The following is a 22,108-nucleotide window of genomic DNA, read 5'->3' on the forward strand; positions in this document are numbered from 1 at the left end:
CATGATTACTGTCAAGGCCTACCTGACATCACTGTCTGGCATCTTGAAACTAAACAAAGCAGTAATGGAAAGCCTAGTGACCTATAATTACCTTCTTTGTCTTTCTACTCTATAAAAATCTTGCTCATGGTTGTCAATAAATAGATTGCTTTGACAGTCTTGCCTGGCCCCCGTTATTCCGCACTTCTCCATTTTAGTGCATCACTAGTAGCTGGCCTCATAAGAGGGTAAAATAAAAATTGAAAGAATCCAATGATTACCTCCTAAAAAGAGATCACAAAATGAAAATTCTAATTCAAGAGCTCCCAGATGAAGAAGAAAATATTGCAACAGCCAGACAGAAACAATTTGAGTATCATGGAGTCATTGTCAATATGACACAAGATTTAGGATCTTGTACATTAAAGAGTCAGAAGGTTTGAAATATGATATTCCAGAGGGCAAAGGAGCTAGCATTGCAACCAAAAATAACCTACCCAGCAAAACTGAATATAATCTTTCTGGGGAGAAAATAGATATTCAATAAAATAGAGGACTTTCAGGCACTCTTGATGAAAGGAACAGAGATGAATAGAAATTGTAACTTTCAAATACATGACCCAAGAAAAGTATACAAAGTTAAAATGGGAAAGAAAATCATAAGGGACTCAAGGTTAAACTGCATTCTTACATGTGAAGATGATTCTTCGTAAATCATAGGAACTTTTTCATTATTAGGGCAGACCTGCATAAAGGATGAGTTGTACAAGTCTGTGAAGTAAAAATGGAAGAAAAAGTCAGACGTTCAACTCCACTTAGAATAAAGTAGAAAAGTGAATTTTCTGGCCAGCACTCGTGAAGGGGAGAGGGAGGCATGAGCTGAGCAGTGGAGTCAGCACGGAGAGCAGTGAGCTGCTGAAGGTAGAAGAGGTTGATGATAAAGATGACAAGGACAAGGCAGTGGGAGCAGGCATGCCAACAGGAGCGGTGGCTCCTGGACCCACTTAGTGGGAGCAGTGAATGATGGAGGAAAAATTGCCTGCGGGGGTGGCAGTGGGGATAAAGCAGTCAGTTTGTTTTACTGGGCTGTGGGGACAGTCTGTTCCGGCCCTCGCACTCCCTCCGCCGCTTTGCCTGCATCTCCTCCTCCTCCTCCTCCTCTTCCTCCCTTCCCTTTCCTTTCCTGCAGTGGTCAAAGATGGCAGACCCTCCCAGAACAGCATCTGACTTCTTGGGGCTCACCCCACCCCCTACCCCGTGTCCTCCTTTTTCTTCCATGGCGGCTGGCGGTGTGAGTTGCGGGACTTGGAATATGGTCGGAGAAATGGAAACCAAGGAGAAGACCAAGCCTACCCAGATTACTTGATACAGCTGATGAATGACAAGAAGTTCATGAGTTCAACATCTGTGGTATATTCAACCACCTCCATTGGCTGGTGGACGAAAAAAAAATTAGCAGAATATGAAAACACATTCATAATGAGATGGCAAATGGGAGTACAGAGATAAAGAGTGCAGAGCTCCCCAACGCTGTGGGACCTATTTTTCAGTTACTAGAGAACTTACGTGGTTGTTAAAGAATATTCAATTTTAAGTTTGTTGGAAGAATCTTTGGGTCCAGAGGACTAGCAGCCAAACAACTTGAAGCAGCAACAGGATGCAAAATAATGATCCGAGGAGAAGGCTCAGTAAGAAATAAAAAGAAGGCAGAAAGAGAAGACAGTCTTAAAAAGAAGCAGCTGATGTAACTTGCAATTCTAAATGGCCCCTACAGAGATGTTAACATAAAATCACCCCTTGCCATTTCTCTTGCAGCAACAGCCCAGGCTCCGAGGATTATTATGAGGGCCTGCAAATGTTGCCCCACCAGCTGTCCTGAGTACTCCTACCTCAGCTGCCCTACAATAATTCCTTTGATCAGAAAAAACTGACTGCTGTCATGCCAAAAGGAACTCCTCATCCAACTGCTGCAATAGTTCAGGACCTAAGACTGGTTTAATTTACACATGCTATGAATACCCTTACACACTGGCACCAGTTATGTCAATCCTTGAGTATTCTATCGACCATTGAAACGAGTGGTGTATAAGGTATGGTGGCTACTAAAGTTTGGAGGCACCAAGGATTGTGACTGCAGACAGAGCCACCACTGAAAAATAACCAGTGACCTTCTGACCTCTGAATTCTTAACCCAATGATTCCCTGACCATGCCTGCCAACTGATCTGTTAACTGGTAATCTCCTTTTCTTTTCTGCCATAAGTCAAATCGCTCTCTCTCTCTCTCTCTCTCTCTCTCTCTCTCTCTCTCTCTCTCTCTGAATGTACTGTACAATGATGCATCATGCATGAACTTTTGATCAGGGATGTCATTGATGAAATGATTTCAAAAAGTATTTAAAATTTGACACGTTGTTCAGTCACTACAGTGCCCTCAAAGGGCAGAAGTTGTGGTCTTTTTTTTTTCATATTGCCTGTTAATTTGGCATAGTAAAAGAAAGTGTGTCATGAACAAAAGAATTAACAAAGAATTTTGAAAATTAATGCAAAGAACAAAACTGCAACACTATTTTTTAAAAAGAAAAAAAAATCTGAGTTAAAATTACCAAGCCTGTATTTTACAGCTCCTTAAAAGGCATAGTACATAGAGAACAAAGTACATGCATGATGTGTCACATCATTGGACAAGCTGTTCAAATTTTTTTTAAACCTCCCTGTATAGAAAAATCATTAAATATGTAAAAGCCATGCTTGACTATTTGCTGTATACATGTAAAGAAAGTGTAGAGAAAACATAATGCATCGAAACAAATGAACAAAAAAGTAAATACTTTTATTATACAATGGTGCTGGTGCAGAAATTATATACATATGTATATATATGTACACATATATGTAATATGTATATATATGGAAATGTAGCATTTTATACTTTTAAATGTTATTAAAAAGTTCATTTTATTTTCTTTTGAGATAGCTTATTTTATTTAGTTTATTCATTTTTAGTTTTCAACATTCACTTCCATAAGTTTTAAATTTTCTTCTGCTCCCTTCCTGCCTCTATCCCCAAGATATCCCCCAAGATATAGGCTCTACATATACCTATTAATATCCCTATTAAACATATTTTCACGTTAGTCACATTGTATAGAAGAATTATAATGAATGGGATAAACCAAAAGAAAGAAAGAAAAAAACAAAATAAACAAAAGAAAATTATCTGCTCTGCTCCTCATTCACATTCCATAGTTCTTTCTCTGGATGTGGATGGCGGTTTCTATTATGAGTCCTTTGGAATTGTTTTAGGTTCATGCATTGCTGAGAAGAGCTAAGTCTATCAAAATCATTCATTGGACACTGTCTCTGTTACTATGTACAGAGTTTTGCTTCTGCTCATTTCACTCAGCATCAGTTCATATGAGTCTTTCCAGGTTTTTCTGAAGTCTTCCTGTTCATCATTTCTAATAGCCTAATAGTATTCTATTATATTCATATTCCACAACTTATTTAACCATTCCCCAATTGAAGGTCATCCCCTCAATTTCCAGTGTTAGCCTCCACAAAAAAAAAAAAAAAACTGCTATAAGTATTTTTTCAGCATGTGGGTCCTTTTCCTAATTTTATGATCTCTTTGGATTACAGTCCTAGAAGTGGTATTGCTGGATCAAAGGATATGCACATTTTTATAGCCCTTTGGGCATAGTTTCATATTGCTCTGCAGAATGTTTGATCAGCTTACAATTCTAGCAAAAATGAATTAGTGTTCCAACTTTCCCACATCTCCAAAAATTATCATTTTGCAGTTTTATGTTAGTCAATCTGATAGGTAGGCTGTGGTATCTCAGAGTTGTTTTGATTTACATATCAATAGTGATTTAGAGCATTTTTTCATATGACTTTAAATACCTTGAATTTCTACCTCTGGAAATTACCTGTGCATATAATTTGACCACTTATCAAAGGGGAATGAATTGTATTCTTGTAAATTTGACTTAATTCTCTCCATTTTTTTTAAAAAATTAGGCCTTTATCAGAGATACTAGTTGGGAAATTCTTTCCCAGTTGTCTGCTTCCCTCCTAAGCTTACTTACATTGGCTTTGTGTAATTTTTGTTTTAATTTAATGTGATCAAAATTATCCATTTTGCATTTCATAGTGTTCTCCATCTCTTGCTTGGTCATATATTCTCCACAAATCTGACAGATAAACTATTCTTTGCTCCCCTAATTTGCTTAAAGTATCAGCCTTTATATCTAAATAGTGCATCCATTTGGACTTTATTTTGGTATATGTTTTCAGACAATGGCTTATGCCCAGTTTCTGCCATACTATTTTCTCATTTTCCCATAAGCTTTGTCAAATAGTGTGTTTTTATCCCAGAAGCTAGAGTCTTTGAGTTTATTAAACAATAGATCGATATAATCATTGACTGCTGTGTCTTTTGTACTTAACCTATTCCACTGATGTACTACTCTATTTCTTAGCCAGTACCAAGTACTTTTGATGATTGCTACTCTATAGTACAATTTAAGATCTGGTATAGCTAGGCCACCTTTTCTAGCATTTCTTCTCATTCATACCTTTCTTATTCTGTACATTTTATTATTCCAGATGAATTTTGATATTTTTTTTCTATCTCTATAAAAGACATTTTTAGAAGTTTGATTGGAGTGGCACTGAATAAGTAAATTAATTTTGGTAGACTTGTCATTTTCATTGTATTAGCTCAGCCTGCCCATGAGCAACTATTGTTTTTGTTTCAATTATTTAGATCTGATTTTATTTGTGTGAAAAGTGTTTCATAATTGTGTTCATATAGTTCCTTGGTTTGTTTTGGCAGGTAGACTCCCAAATATTTTATAATATCTACAATGACTTTAAATGGAATTTCTTTTTCTATCTCTTGCTGTTGAGCTTTGTTAGTAACATATAGAAATGCTGATGATTTTTGTCTGTTTGTTTTATATCCTGCAATCTTGCTAAAAATGTTTATTCTTTCAAGTAGTTTTTTACTTGATTTTCTAGGATTCTCTAAGTATACCATCATATCATAAGCAAAGAGCAATAACTTAGTTTCTTCTTTGCCTATTCTAATTCCTTCAATTTCTTTTTCTTCTCTTATTGCTAAAACTGATGTTTTGAATATATTGAATAACAGTTGTGTTAATGGACATTCTTGTTTCACCCCCCCAAATTATTGAAAAGCATGTAGGTTATCCCCATTACATATAATGCTTACTGATGGTTTTAGGTAGAAGCTATTTATTATTTTAAGGAAGGCTCCATTTATTCCAATGCTCTCTTCTGTTTTTAATAGGAATGGCTTAGTATTTTGTTGAAAGTTTTTTCAGTATCTACTGAGATAATAATATCATTTCTGCTAGTTTTGTTGTTGACATAATCATGCTGATAGTTCTCCTAATATTGAACCAGGCCTGCATTCCTGGTGTAAATATTAGCTGATTAAAGTATACTATTCTTATGATAAGTTGCTGGATTCTTTTTTGCTGATATTTTATTTAAAGTTGTTGCATCTATATTCTTTAGAGAAATTGGTGTATAATGTTATTTCTCTGTTTTGACTATTCCTGGTTTAGGTATCAGTATGATATTTGTATCATAAAAATAATTTGGTAGAACTCCTTCACCAATTTTTGCCCCAAATAGTCTATATAGTATTGGAATTTGTTGTTCTTTAAATATTTGATAGAATTTGCTTGTAAATCCATATGGCCCTTGAGATTTTTTCCTATGAATTTTGTTGATGGCTTGTTCTTTTTTTTCCCCGAAGTTAGGGTTATTTAAGTATACAACTTCCTCTTCTGTTAATCTGAGCAATTCATATTTCTTGTAAGTATTTGTGCATTTTTCCACTATGATTGTCCTATTTATGGGTATACAATTAAGTAAAACAATTCCTAACTTTTGTTTTAATTCCCTTGTTATTGGTGGTGATTTTATCCTCTTCATTTTGATACTGGTAAGTTGGTTTTCTTTTTTTTAAATAAATTAACCAAAGGCTTCTCAGTTTTATTGTTTTTTTCATAAAACCAACTTATAATTTTATTTATTAATTCAATAGTTTTCTTAATTTCAATTTTTTTAAAATCTCTTCTTTGATTTTCATCATTTCTAATTTGGCATTTAATTGAGGATTTTTCATTTGTTCTTTTTCTAGCTTTTTCAGTTAAATGATCAGTTCATTAATCTCTTCATAATGAATTCAGAACTATAAAACATCTCCTAAGAATTGCTTTTGCTGCATCCCATAATTTTTGTATTTTATCTAATTCTTTTGGATGAAGTTCTTTTGGATGAAGTTATTGATTGTTTCTATGATTTGTTGTTTGACCCACTCATTCATTAGGATTAGATTATTGAGTTTCCAATTAATTTTTAGTTTATCTTTCCATAGCTCTTTATTACATACAATTTTTATTGCATCATGATCTGAAAAGGATGCATTTAATATTTCTTTCTGTACTGGATTGTGAGGTTTTTATACCCTGGTACATCGGCAAATTTTGGGGGGATATGTGCCATGTACCACTGACTGAAGTAAAAAAAAAAAATGTTACTTTTTATCCCCTTTCAATTTTCTCCAGAGTCTGCAGTATACATTTTGTTTTTGTAATGCTAATGGGAGTTGAAGATCTTCTTTGCCCATTAAGAGGTCTCCTATTGAGCCCAACAAGATAAGCTTGATTAGAGGAGTCTTCTTTTTCAGGAAGGCCCACATCGTTTATTACTTTGTAATTGGGCAGAGTCACAAGGGTTGTGATGTCCTCTGGCTCTGAAGAAGGGTGTATATACTCTGAGGTGAGCTTTTGCTTTGGGGCTCACTCATTGAAAGATGTTCTTCTGATTTGGCCAGATTAGACTCTGGGTAGTTTTTAAGGAGGCCCTCAGTTTTGAAAACCCAAATGTTGGTTCTTTCCTCTCTAGTAACAGCATATATAGCTTTGGTCAGACAGCTCAAAGCCCTGTCTGTTTAATTTTGTTATTTTCTCTGTATTTTTTTCTGTTTTTAATTTGTATTTTCTCCAAATTTCAGGGTGCTGACTTTTTCCCCTGAAATTTATATATATATATATGTGTGTGTGTGTGTGTGTGTAATTAAAGCAAAATTGTTGTTCACTTTAAAGTTGGTTTTCTTTAGAAAAGCAGATAAAAGGACCTGTGCTAGCAGTCATCCAAGGGTGCTTGTTGTTATTCTTTTCTAAAATTCTATTCACCTCCTTAAATTCTTTCTTGTTTATTTTGAGGTTAGATTTGTCAAGTTTGTAGAGGGGGAGGTTGAGTTCCCCCACTAGTATAATTTTGTTTTCTATTTCATCCTGTAACTCCCTTACTTCTCCTCTAAGAATTTGGATGCTATGCCACTTGGTGCCTATACGTTTGGTAATATTACTTCACTGTCTATGGTGCCATTTAGCAGGATAAAATTTCCTCCCTCATATCTTTTAATTGGATCTTTTTTGTTGTTGTTTTTGCTTCATCAGAGATTAGGATTGCTACCCCTGTTTTTTTGTTTTTGTTTTGTAGCCTTTTATCTTTATCCTGTGTGTCTCCACCTGTTTCAAATGTTAATTTTTAAGTCATTCTGCTATCTGCTTCCATTTCATGGAAGAGTTCATACCATTCACATTCAGAGTTATGATTACTGTGTCTGTCTTTCTCTCCATCCTATTTCTCTCCCGGTTTATGTTTTTATTTCTCCCTTCTCCCTTACACTCCTCAAAAGAGTTTTGCTTTTGACCACCATCTCCCTCAATTTCCCTTCTCTCCCATTTCATCCCCCTTTCCCCTCCTATTACCTGCAGGACAAGTTAAATTTCTATATTTAAGTTAGGATAATATTCTCTCCTTAAACACAATCCAATGAGATTAAAGTTTAAGCAATGTGCATTTCCCTCCTTTCTTTCCTTCTGCTATAATATGTTTTTATGCCCTTCATGTTATGTAATTTATCCTTTTCTGCCTCCTCCTTTCCTCTTCTCCCAATATAATCCATTTGCACCCCCTAATTAGGTTCTTTATCATCATATCAGTTAATTTATACCCATACCCTATTTTTATGTATATCCTTTTTAAATATTGTAATAAAGATACAATTCTCAAAGTTTATAAGCATCATCTTCCCATGTAGCAATGTAAAAAAATTTTCTTTCTCTGTTTACCTTTTTATGACTTTTTTGAGTCTTCTATTTCAAGATCAAATTTTCCAGTGAGCTATGGCCTTTTCATAAGGAAGGTCTGGAAGTCCCTTATTTCATTGAATAGCCATCTCCTAAACCTGAAAGATTTTGCTCAGTTTTGCAGGGAAATTGACCCTTGGAGGTAATCAAAGTGCCATCTTGGTTGTAATCAAAGTATATTCCAAGTCTTCTGATCTTTTAATGTAGAAGCGGCAAGGTCCTGTATGATCCTGACTGTAGTTTCAAAATATTTGAATTATTTCTTTCAGCCTTCTTACACTATTTTCTCCTTGACCTGATAATTCTAGAATTTAATTACCATATTCCTTGGTTTTTTTTGTTTTGTTTTGTTTTTTAATTTGCGATCCCTTTCAGGAGGTGATTGGTGAATGCTTTCAAAGACTATTTTACTTTCTTTTTCTAGGACCTTGGTGATTTTTGTTGATGATTTTTTTTCCTTTTTTAAGTTGATTTCTTATTTGCTTTTAGTTTACAACATTCAGCTCCACAATCTGTTTAGTTTCAAATTTTCTCCCCCTCACTCTCCTCCAACCACCATGGTATCATGCAATCAGATAGAGGATCTAAAAATACCTTCATATTAAGTATTAGTCATGTTGTAAAGAAGGATCATAACCAATGGAATGGATATTGGGAATGAGGAAATATATATATAAAACAAGAAAAATGAAGAGAGCAAGTGGTTTGCTTCAATTTGCATTCAGATTCCATAGTTCTTTCTCTGGATGTGGATATCTCTTTACATTGTGAGTCCTTTGGTGTTATCGTATAACCTTGCATTACTGAAAGTAGACCAGTCTATCAAATTTATTCATCACACTTAGGTTGTGTCTGTAATTGTGTATAGATTTCTCCTGATTCTGCTCTTGTCACTCAACATCAGTTTATTTAAGTCTCTCCAGGTTATTATGAAGTCTGTCTGCTCCTCATTTCTTATAGCACAAAAGCATTCCATTACATTCATATACCACAACTTGTTCAGCCACTCCCCAGTTGATGGGTTTCCCCTTGATTTCCAATTCTTTGCCACCACATGAAGGGATATCACACACACACACACACACACACACACATATACACATGCACACACATATTTGTATATAAGGGACTACTTCCCACTTCTATGATCTCTTTGGGATAGAAGTGGTATTGCTAGGATAAAGGGTGTGCATTTACTCATAGCCTATGGGCATAGTTCCAGATTGCTTTCCAGAATGGTTGGTTCAGCACACAACTCCACCAACAATGCATCAATGTTCCAATTTTTCCACATCCTCTCCAGCATTTATAATTTTCCTGTTTTGTCATCTTAACCAATCTGACTGGTGAGATGTGGTATCTCAGAATTATTTGTATGTGCATTTCTCTAAACAATAGTAATTTAGAGCATTTTTTTCATATGCTCATAGATATCTTTAATTTCATCCTCTGAAAACTGTCTTTGACCATTTATCAATTGGGGAATAATTTGTATTCTTATAGATTTGACTCAATTCTCTATATATTTTAGAAATAAGGACTTTATCAGAGATACTGATTGTAAAATTTTTTTCCCAATTTTCCGCTTCCCTCTTAAACATGGTTACATTGGCTTTATTTGTAGAGAATCTTTTTTATATGATGTAATCAAAATTATCCATTTTGCATTTTATGATGCTCTCTAACTTTTGTTTGGTCATAAAATCTTCCCTTCTCCATAAATCAGACAGGTAAACTATTCCTTGCTCTCCCAGATTGCTTAAAGCAGCAGCCTTTATACCTAGATCATTCACACATTTCAACTCGATTTTGGTATAGTTTGTTAGATATTGGTCTATGTCCAGTTTTACCAGCAGTTTTTGTCAAATACTGAGTTCTTATCCACAAAACTGGGGTCTTTGGGTTTTTCAAACATTAGGTTACTATAGGCATTGACTGCTGAGTCTTGTGTATACAATAGATCCTGTTGATCTACTTTATTTCTCAGCCAGTACCAAGCAGTTTTGAGGACTGCTGCTTTATAATGCAGATTAAAAGCTGGTATGGCTAGGCCACATTCCCTAGCATTTCTTTTCATTAATTTCCTTGATATTCTGGACCTTTTTATTCTTCCAAATGAATATTGTTACTATTTTTTTCTAGCTCTATAAGTAATTTTTTGGTAGAATTATCGGTATGGCACTAAATATGTAATTTAATTTGGGTAACATTGTCATTTTTTATTATATTAGCTCGACCCAGCCACATGAAAATGATGTTTTTTCTAGTTAGATAGATCTGACTTAATTTGTGTGAAAAATGTTTTGTAGTTGTGTTCATATAGGTTGTGGGTTAGTTTTGCCAGGTAAATTCCCTAATATTTTATAATGTCTACAGTAACTTTATATGGACTTTCTCTTTATATCTCTATTGTTGATTTTCTTTAGAAATATATTTAAATGGCAAGGATTATGTGGGTTTATTTTACATCCTGCAACTTTGCCAAAGTTATTTATTATATCAAGTATTTTTTTTACTGAATTCTCCAGGATTCTCTAAGTATATCAATTTTTCATCTTCAAGATTAATAGCTTAGTCTTTTCTTTGCCTAATTTGATTCCTTCATTTTCTTTTTCTTCTCTTGTTGCTACTCCTCACATTTCTAACACCAAATTCAATAAGAGTGGTGTTAGTTGACATCCTTGATTTACCCTTGATCTTATTGGAAATGCTTCTAGGTTATCCCCATTACATATAATACTTGCTAATGGTTTTAGATAGATGCTATTTATTATTATAAGAAAGACTCCATTTATTCCTATACTTTCTCTTGTTTTAATAGGAATAGCTTTTGTATTTAATCAAAAGTCTTTTCTGCATCTTTTGAGATAAATAATAATATGGTTTCTGCTAGATTTGTTGTTAATATGATCAAATATATTGTGAGTTTTCCTAATATTGAAACATCCTTGCATTCCTAGAATGAATCCTACTTGATCAAAGTGTATTATTCTCATGATAAGTTGCTGTATTCTTTTTGCTAATATTTTATTTAAAATTTTTGCACCTATATTCAAGAGGGAAATTGCTCTATAATTTTCTTTCTCTGTTTTATCTCTTCTTGATTTAGGCATCAGTACCATATATGTGTCATAAAACAAATTTGGTAGGACTCCTTCTTCCTCCATTTTAACAAACAGTTTGTAAAGTATTGGAATCAATTGTTCTTTAAATGTTTGATAGAATTCTTAGGTAAATCCATTTGGCCCTGGAGATTTTTTTTTCCTAGGGAGTTCATTGATGGTTTGTTCAATTTCATTTTCTGAGATGGAGATATTTAAGAAATTTGCTTCCTCTTCAGTTAATCTGGTGAAATTATATTTTTGTAAATATTCATCCATTTCACCAAGATTGTCAGATTTATGGGCATACAAGTGGGCAAAATAATTCATAATTTTTATTTTAATTTCCACTTTTTTGCAGGTAGATTCACCCTTTTCATTTTTGATACTCATAATTTGCTTTTCTTTGTCCTTTCTCTTGTTATCATATTAGCTAAAGGTCTTTCAATTTCATTGATTTTTTTCATGAAACCAGCTCTTAGTTGTTTTTTTATTAATTCAATAGTTTTCTTACTTTCAATTTCATTAATATCACCTTAGTTTTCATTTTTTCTAATATAGCACTTAATTGGGGGTTTTCATTTTGTCCTTATTCTAAGTTTTCAGTTGCGTGCACAATTTATTGACCTCCATTCTTTATTTTATTCATGTATGCATTCAGCTATATAAAACTTCTCTGAGGAACAGCTTTTGCTGCATCCCACAAGTTTTGGTATTTTGTCTCATTATTTTCATTCTCTTGAATGAAGTTGCTGATTGTTTCTATAATTTCTTGTTTGACCCACTCATATTTTAGGATTAAATTATTTAGTTTCCAATTAGTTTTTAGTCTATCTTTCCATGGCCTTTTGTTGCATATCATTTTTATTTCATCATGATATGAGAATGATGCATTCTATATTTCTGCCTTTCTGCACTGAAATTTGAAGATTTTATGTCCTAGTTCATGGTCAGTTTTTGTGTGTGTGCCATTTACTGCTGAGAAAAAGGTATATTACTTTTTATCCCCATTTTGTTTTCTCCAGAGGTCTATCATATCTAGTCTCTCTAAAATTCTATTCGCCTCCTTAATATCTTTCTTTTTTATTTTGAATTTAGATTTACCAAATTCAGAGAGTAGGAGATTGAGGTCCCCTATTAGTATAGTTTTGCTATCTATTTCTTCCTCTAATTCCCTTAACTTCTTGTCTAGGAATCTGGATGCTATACCACTTTGTGCATATATGTTAAGTAACAACAGTGCTTCATTATTGATGGTAATTTTTGACAGGATATAGTTTCTTTCCTTATCTCTTTTAATTATATCTATTTTTGCTTTTGCTTTATCTGAGATAATAATTGCTACCTTTTTTTTTACTTTAGCTGAAGCATTATATATTCTATTCCAGCCATTTACATTTTCCCTGTACGTATCCCCTTGTTTCTAATGTGTTTCTTGTAGACTGCTTATTGTAAGATTATGGTTTTTAATCCATTCTGCTATCCACCTCCATTTTATGGGAGAGTTCATGCCATTCACATTCACAGTTATGATTATTATCTGTGTCTTTCCCTTCATCCATTCACTTCCCTGTTTGTGTTTTTATTTCTTCCTTCTCCATTCCCCTCCTTAAGTGTTTCACTTTTGACCACCCCCTCCCTCAGCATTTGATCCCTATGCACCTCCCTCCTTTTACCTACCCTTCCCCCTTACTACTATTTGCCTCCCTTCTAACCACCCCACCTTTTATCCCTTACCCCTCCAACTTCCTGGGGAGCACAATACAATTTTTACACTTATCAAAGTATTTTATTCCCTCCTTGACCCCAAACCAATGAGAGCAACTTTTATACAGTGTTCTTCTCCCTCCCTTCTTCCCCTATACTATAATGAGTTTTTATCTTTTCACATTAAAATCTTAAACTTCACTGGTTATGTTGATCCCTCATTGAACCAGAACCAATTTTAATAAAGTTTATATGGTGTTCATCTCCCTCCCTTCTTTCCCTCTACAATAGTACATTTTGATGCTTCTTCATGGGGCATAATTTACCCTTTTCTGCCTCCTCCTTTCCTCTTCACCCATTACAGTCCCTTTGTACACCTTAATACGTTTTTTTCTCATCAAATTAGTTCATTTAGACCCACTCCTTCTATCTGTGTACATCCCTTTTAAATGTCGTGATAATTATATAAACTTCAATATTGACAGGTATTAGCTTCCATATAGGGATGTAAACAGTTTGCCCTTGCTAAATCAGATCTTATGTGAATGTGTGCATCAGTGTGTGTGTGAGTGCATATGTTTTTGTGTGTGTGTTTGTGTGTGTGTTTTCCTTTACCTTTTTATGTCTTTCTTGAGTCTTGTAATTGGAGGTCAAATTTTCCATTGAGCTCTGTTTTTTTTCTATTTTTTTCTCCCCATTTTTCACCTTCCCACCAACCCCAAAATAGCAGTCCCACAGAATATCTGCTTCTCCAATCTGGCTCTCCCATATCTTCTCTCATACCCCCTTTGACTTTTCCAGCAGGGCATAGTGGATCTCTATGCCCCAGTGCCTGTATAACTTATTTCCCAATTACATGTAAAATAGTATTATTAATAGTATATAAATGTATATATATACATAAATATATATAAATGTATATAAATATACATATATATTTAACCATTTGATTTTAAAACTTTGAATTGCAGATTCATTCCCTTCCTCCCTTGTCACCCTCACCCACTGTAACAATAAGCAGTTCAGTATAGGTTGTAAATGTGTAGCTTATGCAAAACATTAACATAGTTCATATGTTGTAAAAGACTGACTATATTTCCCTCCCTCCTATCCCACCTTCCACTGGTTCTATTCTCTACTTTCATCCCATTCCTTTTCAAAAGTGGGTGCTTCCAACTTCCCTCCACCCCAGCTTTCCCTCCATTCCATCATATCACCTCTCATCCCCTTCCCCCTTATTCTCCTGTAGAGTGAGATACCCTATTTAGTGTGTATTTCATTCCCTCCCAGAGCCAAATTCAATGAGAATAAGGTTAACACATTCCCTTTTGTCTTCCTATTCTTCTCCTCCTTTGTAACCATTTTCCCTTGCCTCTTCTATATGAGATAGTTTACCCCCATTCTGTCTCTCCCCATCTTATCTCATTATAGTCCTCTCTCACCTCTTAATTTCACCTTTTAAATATCATCCCTTCCAATTAATTTGGTCCTGTTCCCTAAATCTATGTCTACTTGTAAACATATATACACACATTCATACATGTCTTCATAAACCAGAATACCCTCCGATATATATATTCAACTATTTCATACTGAGAAAAGTTTCATCAGTTACAATTATGGTTTTCCCATGTAGGAATGTTAATATTTCCACTTTGATAAGTTCCTTATGGTTCCTCTTCCTTGTTTACCTTCTCATGATTCTCTTTTTAAAAAAAATTTGTGATTTTATTTTATCTCTTTTTAATTTTTTTTAATTTTTCAAATGTTTTATTAATTTCTGATTTTCATCATTCATTTCCACCAGATTTTGAGTTACAAATTTTCTCCCCATTTTTCCCCTACCCACCACCCCAAAATAGTAGTCCCACAGGATATCCCCTCCTCCAATCTGCTCTCTCTTTCATCAGTTACAATTATGGTTTTTCCATGCAGGATAGTTAATATTTCCACTTTGATAAGTTCCTTATGGTTCCTCTTCCCTGTTTACCTTCTCATGATTCTCTTTTTTTAAATTTTTTTGTGCTTTTATTTTATCTCTTTTAAAATTTTGTTAAATTTTTCAAAGGTTTTATTAATTTCTGATTTACATCATTCAATGTCTATTTTGCCCCCTGCTTCTAAAACATCAGGGCAGTTCTCCTTGAGAATTTCTTGGAGGATGATTTCTAGTTTCTTTCTTTGATCATGGCTTTCAGGTAGTCCAATAATTTTTAAATTATCTGTCCTGCATCTATTTTCCAGGTCAGTAGTTTATCCAATGAGATATTTCACATTGCCTTTTATTCTTTCATTTGTTTAGATCTGTTTAATAGCATCTTGATTTTTCCTAGTCATTAGCTTCCATTTGCTCCAATGTGATTCTGAAGGAATGATTCTCCTCATTGAGCTTTCGATATTCTTTTTCTGTCTGGCAAATTTGCCTTTTTAAGGTATTCTTCTACTCATTGCTTTTTTGAGCCTGTTTTGGCATTTGAGTTAGTTTGTTTTTTAAGGTGTTATTTTCCTCAGTCATGCTGTTGACTCTCATTTCATAATTTTCTTGCTTCATTCTCATTTCTCTTCCCAATTTTTCCTCCACTTCTCTTATTTGCTTCTTAAGGTCCTCTATGACTTGTAACCAGCTCATGTTTTCCTTTGATGTTTTTGGTGTAGGAGTTCTGACTTCACTGTCTTCCTTCTGTTCCATGCTTTGATCCTTTTTGTCTCCAAAATAGGAGCCCAATGTTGGGTTTTCTCTTTGCTTTGTTTCCTTTTCCTGGGCATGTTGCCACTAAATTACTTAACTTTTGGGCTTTTTCCACAGTAGGACTCTGCTATGAGACAGGGGAGCTTCCATCCTAAATTCTGGGGTTTTCTCAGCTGCTAGTTCTATTAGTTGGGAGCCCTTGCTGAAGCCTCCACATGCTCTGGCAAGATGGACACACACCCCAGGACCTCCACCCTAGACCATAATTCAGATCTAAGCAGGTTAAAGCAACAGCGAGCACCCCTCAGACTGGTCACTTGTTCCCCCTACACTCTGGAGTCCAGAGCTAAAGCTGCCACATGGAATCGGCTGCTGCATTGCAGGCCTCAGCATCTTCTAGGCCTGGGGGCAAAAACCGATGTACTCCCAACTACTGGTCCCATAGTCCACACTGTACTTACCTCTCATTTTGTCCTTTGCATATATGTGTTGATAAATCTAGAAATGACCACAGCTGTAACTGATCTGGCATCCCTCCAGCCAGCCGTTCATCAGGCCCGCCCTGGGGCTAAAACCTTGCACTGCGGTTAGCTTTTCTGTGTCATTTTGTGGGTTCTATAGCCCCAAAGTTTATTTAGAGTTCCCTTTTACATGAATTTGGGAAGGTGAAGCCAGAAGCCCCGGGGAGGACCTGCTTCTATCAAGTCTTAACATACTTCAAAGTTCAGTTCAGGAGCTAAATACTTCCCAAAGACCACCTTGACCCTTGTCTTTCCCATATACTTGTTTATCTGTAGGGCCAATTTTACTTATTTTTCTTTATTTTCCAAAATTTTATTTTAGACTCAAAAGCCAGAACACAAGTACAGAATAGAAAAAAGAAACAAAAACATATCATAAAGTTAAATATTACAACATAAACACAAAGTTAGAATGGAAAAAATTTAGTGTGCATAGTAGAACATTAGAGGATTCAAAATATGTAACAATAAAATTTCATTTAAAGAAACCTTATCTGATAAATAATTTTCATTGTCTGGAGAATTGTCCATTTTTTCCTAACATATTTGTGAGTTTTCTTTTGTTTTCTACTATGCACTTTTTCACTTTGTTCTTTTTTCACTCAACTGAACCCCCCAATGGCCACAATAAAGTTTAGATACTCTGTATATTGATAACTATATACATACCTCCACCTGCAGGCTTCAATAAAGTCAAGATAGGTTTCTCTATAGTTATAGATATATACATACATATATACATGCATAAATAGATAGATGCTTTCCAAACATATTCTACTCCTGATCTTTGTTTTTATGTATGGGCATATCTCTTGTTGCCTATCCTTCCAGGCTCCTCTGCTTTATTTCTACCCTCTACCTTGCCCTCCCGTGACTTGCCTACCCAAATCCAAAGATCTCTCCCCTATCCTCCCATCCCCATAAAACGAAACAGTCCCCTATATTCCAATTTTACCTATTCCCTCAACCTCACCTCTAAAGATTCATGTGAGTGTGGGCAATATATTTTCATGTATACATAGATAGATGGCACAGGATGAGTTGAATATGAAGGGATGATACCTAAAAAAATAAACTTAAGAAGAGAGGGAGGAATTGATTGTGAGAAGGAGAAAGGGAGAGATATATTGGGGTAAATTTTCTCATAAAACAGAGGCAAGAGAAAACTGTTACAATGGAGGGGAAGAGCAAGAAGGTGAAAGGGAATGGGACAACCATATTCTCATTGAACTTAGCTTAAAGAGGGAATAACATGCACACTCAATTGGGTATCTTACCCTACAGGAAAATAGGGAGCTAGGGGATAAAGGAAGATGATAGAAGAAAGAGCAAATGGGGGGAGAGGGTAGTTAGAAGCAAATATTTTTTTAAAAGGGATAGTGTCCAAGGACAAAATGGTATAAGGGGGGTGGGATAGGATGGAGGGAAATATTGTCTTTCACAATACAATTACTATGGAAATGACTTGGGTAACTACACATTTACAACCTATTTTGAATTCCTTATCTTCCTAGTGGGAGTGGGTGAGGAGGGCAGAAGGGAAAAAAACCCAGAAATCAAAGTCCTAAAACAAAATATTCAAAAAAAAATTTACATGCAACTGGGAAATAAGATATACAGGCACTGGGGTACAGAAATCCATCTTGCCCTACTAGAAAGTTAGGGCGGTGATGGGGGAGGTTATAAGAGAGAACAGATTGGCAGAAGTGGAATTCAGTAGGCTTTCTATTTTGGGGTGAGATGTAGGTTAAAGACAGGTTGGGAAAATTGTAAATCAAAATCTTGTGGAGATGAATGTTGAAAAGTAAAAATAAATAAATATTTTTTTAAAAAATAAAAAAGTATTTATTAAGATCTTCTGTGAATCCTTTCTCAGCAAGTGTCCATTTGACACTACTCTTTGGGGGATTCTTTACTTCAATATACTCCTCTGAAGATGAACCCAGGTCATCTCTATTCCCATAATAAATCATGCATTTTTTGTGGTAATATCTTAATTTTTGTTATCACCTCTAGCCCTGAGGTGTGGGAAATTGTGCCTCTTTCCCTATATCTTCAGTTCTCCCCTCTAATCTGAAATCAAAGCCAAAGCTCCACCCTCCTGTTAACTGCCCACAGGAAGTGACTCTCTCCCCCACTGTTATTTCAGTCACCTGGGTGTGATGGTTCCTTCTCACCCCAACTGCTCTTGGCTGCACAGCTTGATCTGGTGTTCTTTGTCAGCAAAGATTCCCTCAATCTTCTTTGATGCTGAATGCCTTTCTCCCCTCACTATCCAGAGATAAAAGTTCTGGTGGCTGGGACCAAGGTAGCCTTTCAAACCCACTAACCCCAAGATTTGCTGCTTGTCCTTAACATGAAACTTATCCTTGAGGGGTTTACTCTTCACAAGGACCAAACCGTGTCCTGCTGTTTTTCTTCTGATTTCCCAGCAGTACCCTGGTTATGTCCCTATTCTTATTTATCTCCATCCACACTTTGTTTGCCCTAAGGTGCAGTTTTAACTCTCTTGTGGGGGAAAACCTTGAGAGCTTTGAATTTCCTGACCTACTCTGACATCTTCCCAGAATCCTCTCACAAATTTTACTTTCAAAGGAATTGTTTTCTTCAGTGATTTTTTTTTCATTTTGTCAATTGCATTTTTAAAAGAATTCATCATTTGTTCTTCTATTGCTATAATTTGACTTTTAAAGTCCTTCTTGAACTCTTCCAACACATTGTTTGTCTTTGAGACTAATTCATATTTCCTTTGAAATTTCAGGTATGGATTTAGTGTCAATGCTGTCTTCTTCTGAATTCATATTTTGATCTTTCCTGTCCCCATAGTAAGAATCTATGCTCTTTGCTTTATTAAGTTGATTTTTGCTCATTGTGATTGTCATTTGCTGGCTTTTAAAGTGGATTTCTGCTTCTGGGACATATGGCCCTCTGTCCCGTGATTCTTGTTCTGGGCGCTAGGAGCCTGTTTATTGCCCTTGTGTGCTGTGTCCTCTGGTTCTGGCATCTGGAAGCTACATACTTAAGTAGCTTACCTGGTGCTGAGCTGGAGTTGACTGGTGTGTGCCAAGACCAGGTGACATCTTTCTTCATTTCGCCAGGGTTGCATTTTAGATCATGGCATGAAGTGTGTGGGAGGTGATCTGATCACTGGAGGTCTCCTCCTCCCCTAGGTTTGCACTACAGCAGACGTGGGTAGGCTCAGCCACTGGTGGATGCCTTTCTGTGTCAGTGTCTGATGATTCTCCTCACTGTGTGAAGGCATGAGGGGGTCCTGGTGTTGGTGCTTGCTCACTCCACCACCCTTGGCACAGTATCTCCCACTGGTCTTCTGAGGTGGACCTTGCTGCTGGCCTGCTGGGATGCCTCCTGTCCTGTACTGATCCCCTTCAACCACAACAAGAGGAATCTTTTTTCCATCATTCCTCCTAGCCTCCAGACTGCCACTACCTGTTTTTCTTCTGGCTCAGACTAAAAGACTTCCACTACCTGTTTTTCTTCTGGCTCCACTATTTCAGGATTTTTCCTGGGGCAATATTCTATAGGTTTTTCAAGATCAGCAAGGGAAGGTGAGAATCACTTATGCTTTACACTGCCATCTTGTTTCCTAGAAATTTAAATAGGTGACTTTCAAACATTCAGTCTGCTGTCACAGTCCCTGCACAAGGAGCAAAGTACATTTTCATATTACTTTACAGTTCAATCGGAAGCCTGCAGAAGAATAACCAGAACAGGGATTCCAAAGAAAAAGAGAAACCTACAATTCTGTCATTCTGAACCAGCAGAGCTATCCAGCTGCTAATAGAGGCAGAGTGTAGCAACAATCATCTATTCCTCAAGCCCAAACACAGGTCAGAAACTTGCATATCAGTGACAAAAGGGGAACTACTCTGACCTTACAAAGCTTCAAGCTGGTTTTGTTATGCTGAAAGCTAACAGGTCCCCAAACCAAACTGTTGTCCCTCATTGCCTGAAAGTACACAAAATTCATTACCCCCAATATGGTAGCAACTGGATCAGCTCAATATTCTTCTCCAGAATTGTGAAGAGTTTAAAATCAAAACATAGACTGAAAGAATGTGTAACCAAATAATAAAAACAAGGAATCTCACCATGAAAAGCAATTAATGTAATAGGGACTTCCAAGGAACACATCCAGATGAATAGATGGGCTCCAAATCATCTATTAGCAAAATCTCAAAGAAAAATAGAATCTGGGTACAAATTCAACTAATCAGATTAAAAATAAATGTTTATATATATTTTCTAAATTAAATGAGAGTCCAAGGGGGAAATTTTTGGAAAATATATGGCTTACGGGAAAATATCAATTGGAAAGTTGGAAACTAGGCCAAGGTGAACAAAACCTTGTCCAAACAACAAACTACCTGAAAGTTAGAATGAAAGAAATAGAGGAAAATACGTTTGAGAGGTAACAACACATATTATCATACAGTTGAAAGATTGGTGATTGGAGGAACATGTAAATGTTATATAACAAAATTAAAAAAAACTAACCTGTAAAACGAATTTAAAAAATTAAGAATTACTGAACTACTTAAATGCCAGGCCCATGGGGAAAGAGCCTGGATATAATTTTCAAGAAACATTAAAAGAAAACTCACAATACCTTTTACAACTAATAAGTAAATTTGAGATAGAAACCATTGGTCTCCTCCAGTAAGAAACCAAATGAAAACTCCCAGGAAGATTTTAGCCAAAATTCAAAGATTCCAAGTCTAAGTAAAAGTACTGCAAATAACCAAAAAGAAAAACAAAATCAAGTACCAAAGATAAAGTCAGAAATCCCTATTTATCAACCAAAACTATAAAGGAGGAAGGATTGTGGAACACAGTACTCCTGAAGGAGATATTGGATTACAGCCAATAATAACCAAACATAGCAAAAGTGAATATAATCTTACAACGGAAAAATGATCTTAAATATAATGGAGGACTTCTAAGCATTCCTGATCAAAATATCAGAGCTATGTAGAAGCTTAGATGATCAAACATACGAGTTAAGATAAATGTAAAAGTTAAATAACAACAGAAAAAGAAATAAGTGATAAATCAAGGTTAAACTGCTTATACTCCAATTTCAGGAAATAATGTGTTCCTTTCAACCCTAGCATCTTAGACATCATTGAGACCTATCAACTCAGGGAGAAGACCTGGAAGTCATTCTTTTTTCTGGCTGTACTTAAAAGGGGGGAGGTAGATTAAAATATTGGGGAAGAGGAAAGGAAAAGGTAGCTTGGGGAAGTTATCTCACATAGTTTGGATGTGCAAGTAGAAATCTGTACAAACTCCTAGGGGTGGAAATAGAGGCTGACACTTAATCTTCACTCTCATTTGAACTGAACAAAGGTGGAAAGAATATATGCACAGTTGTCCACAAGTGGAAACTATGATTAAAATTAGTAAAAAAAAAATATTTGAATATAAATAAGCTACATAGTATGCTTGAAGGAGCACTTGTCTTAATCTCAGAAGATCTAGCTTCACAATATGGCCTGATATTTCCAACTCTCAGATTTAAAATAAGTATAACAGTACTTGTTCTACCTATATCACATGATCATTTTGAAGAATATATATTTAAACCATAAACTATGATGTAAGTGTGAGCTTTAATTATTATCTATAAAATGAACAAATTAGGTTAGGTACTTTCTGATGTTCCTTCCAACTCCAGAATACTGTGCTTCCATGTTCAAGTATTTTAACACTATTTTCTCAAAATAGTCATCAATATCAGCTCTGAAATTTCATTTTTACATATATTCATGTGATTGGGGGTGGGGATAATTTAATAAAGATATGATAATTTGCATTTTATGACCACGTTTCCAAATCAATAGCAAGGGTTAGACATCACATATAACCATGGGGTTAGAGGTACACTTGTTTCTTGA

General features: G+C 35.4%; 1 pseudogene; it reads left to right on the forward strand.

Annotated features, from left to right (window-relative positions):
- Positions 1–1,282: 1,282 nt before the first annotated feature.
- LOC138170898 (KH domain-containing RNA-binding protein QKI pseudogene) overlaps positions 1,283–22,108 on the forward strand; it is a 51,526-nt pseudogene continuing 30,700 nt past the window's right edge.

This window comes from Petaurus breviceps, unplaced genomic scaffold, assembly GCF_028583685.1.
Source record: "Petaurus breviceps papuanus isolate PSGF00001 unplaced genomic scaffold, PetGlider_PUasm1.0 40, whole genome shotgun sequence".
Taxonomy (NCBI): Eukaryota; Metazoa; Chordata; class Mammalia; order Diprotodontia; family Petauridae; genus Petaurus; species Petaurus breviceps.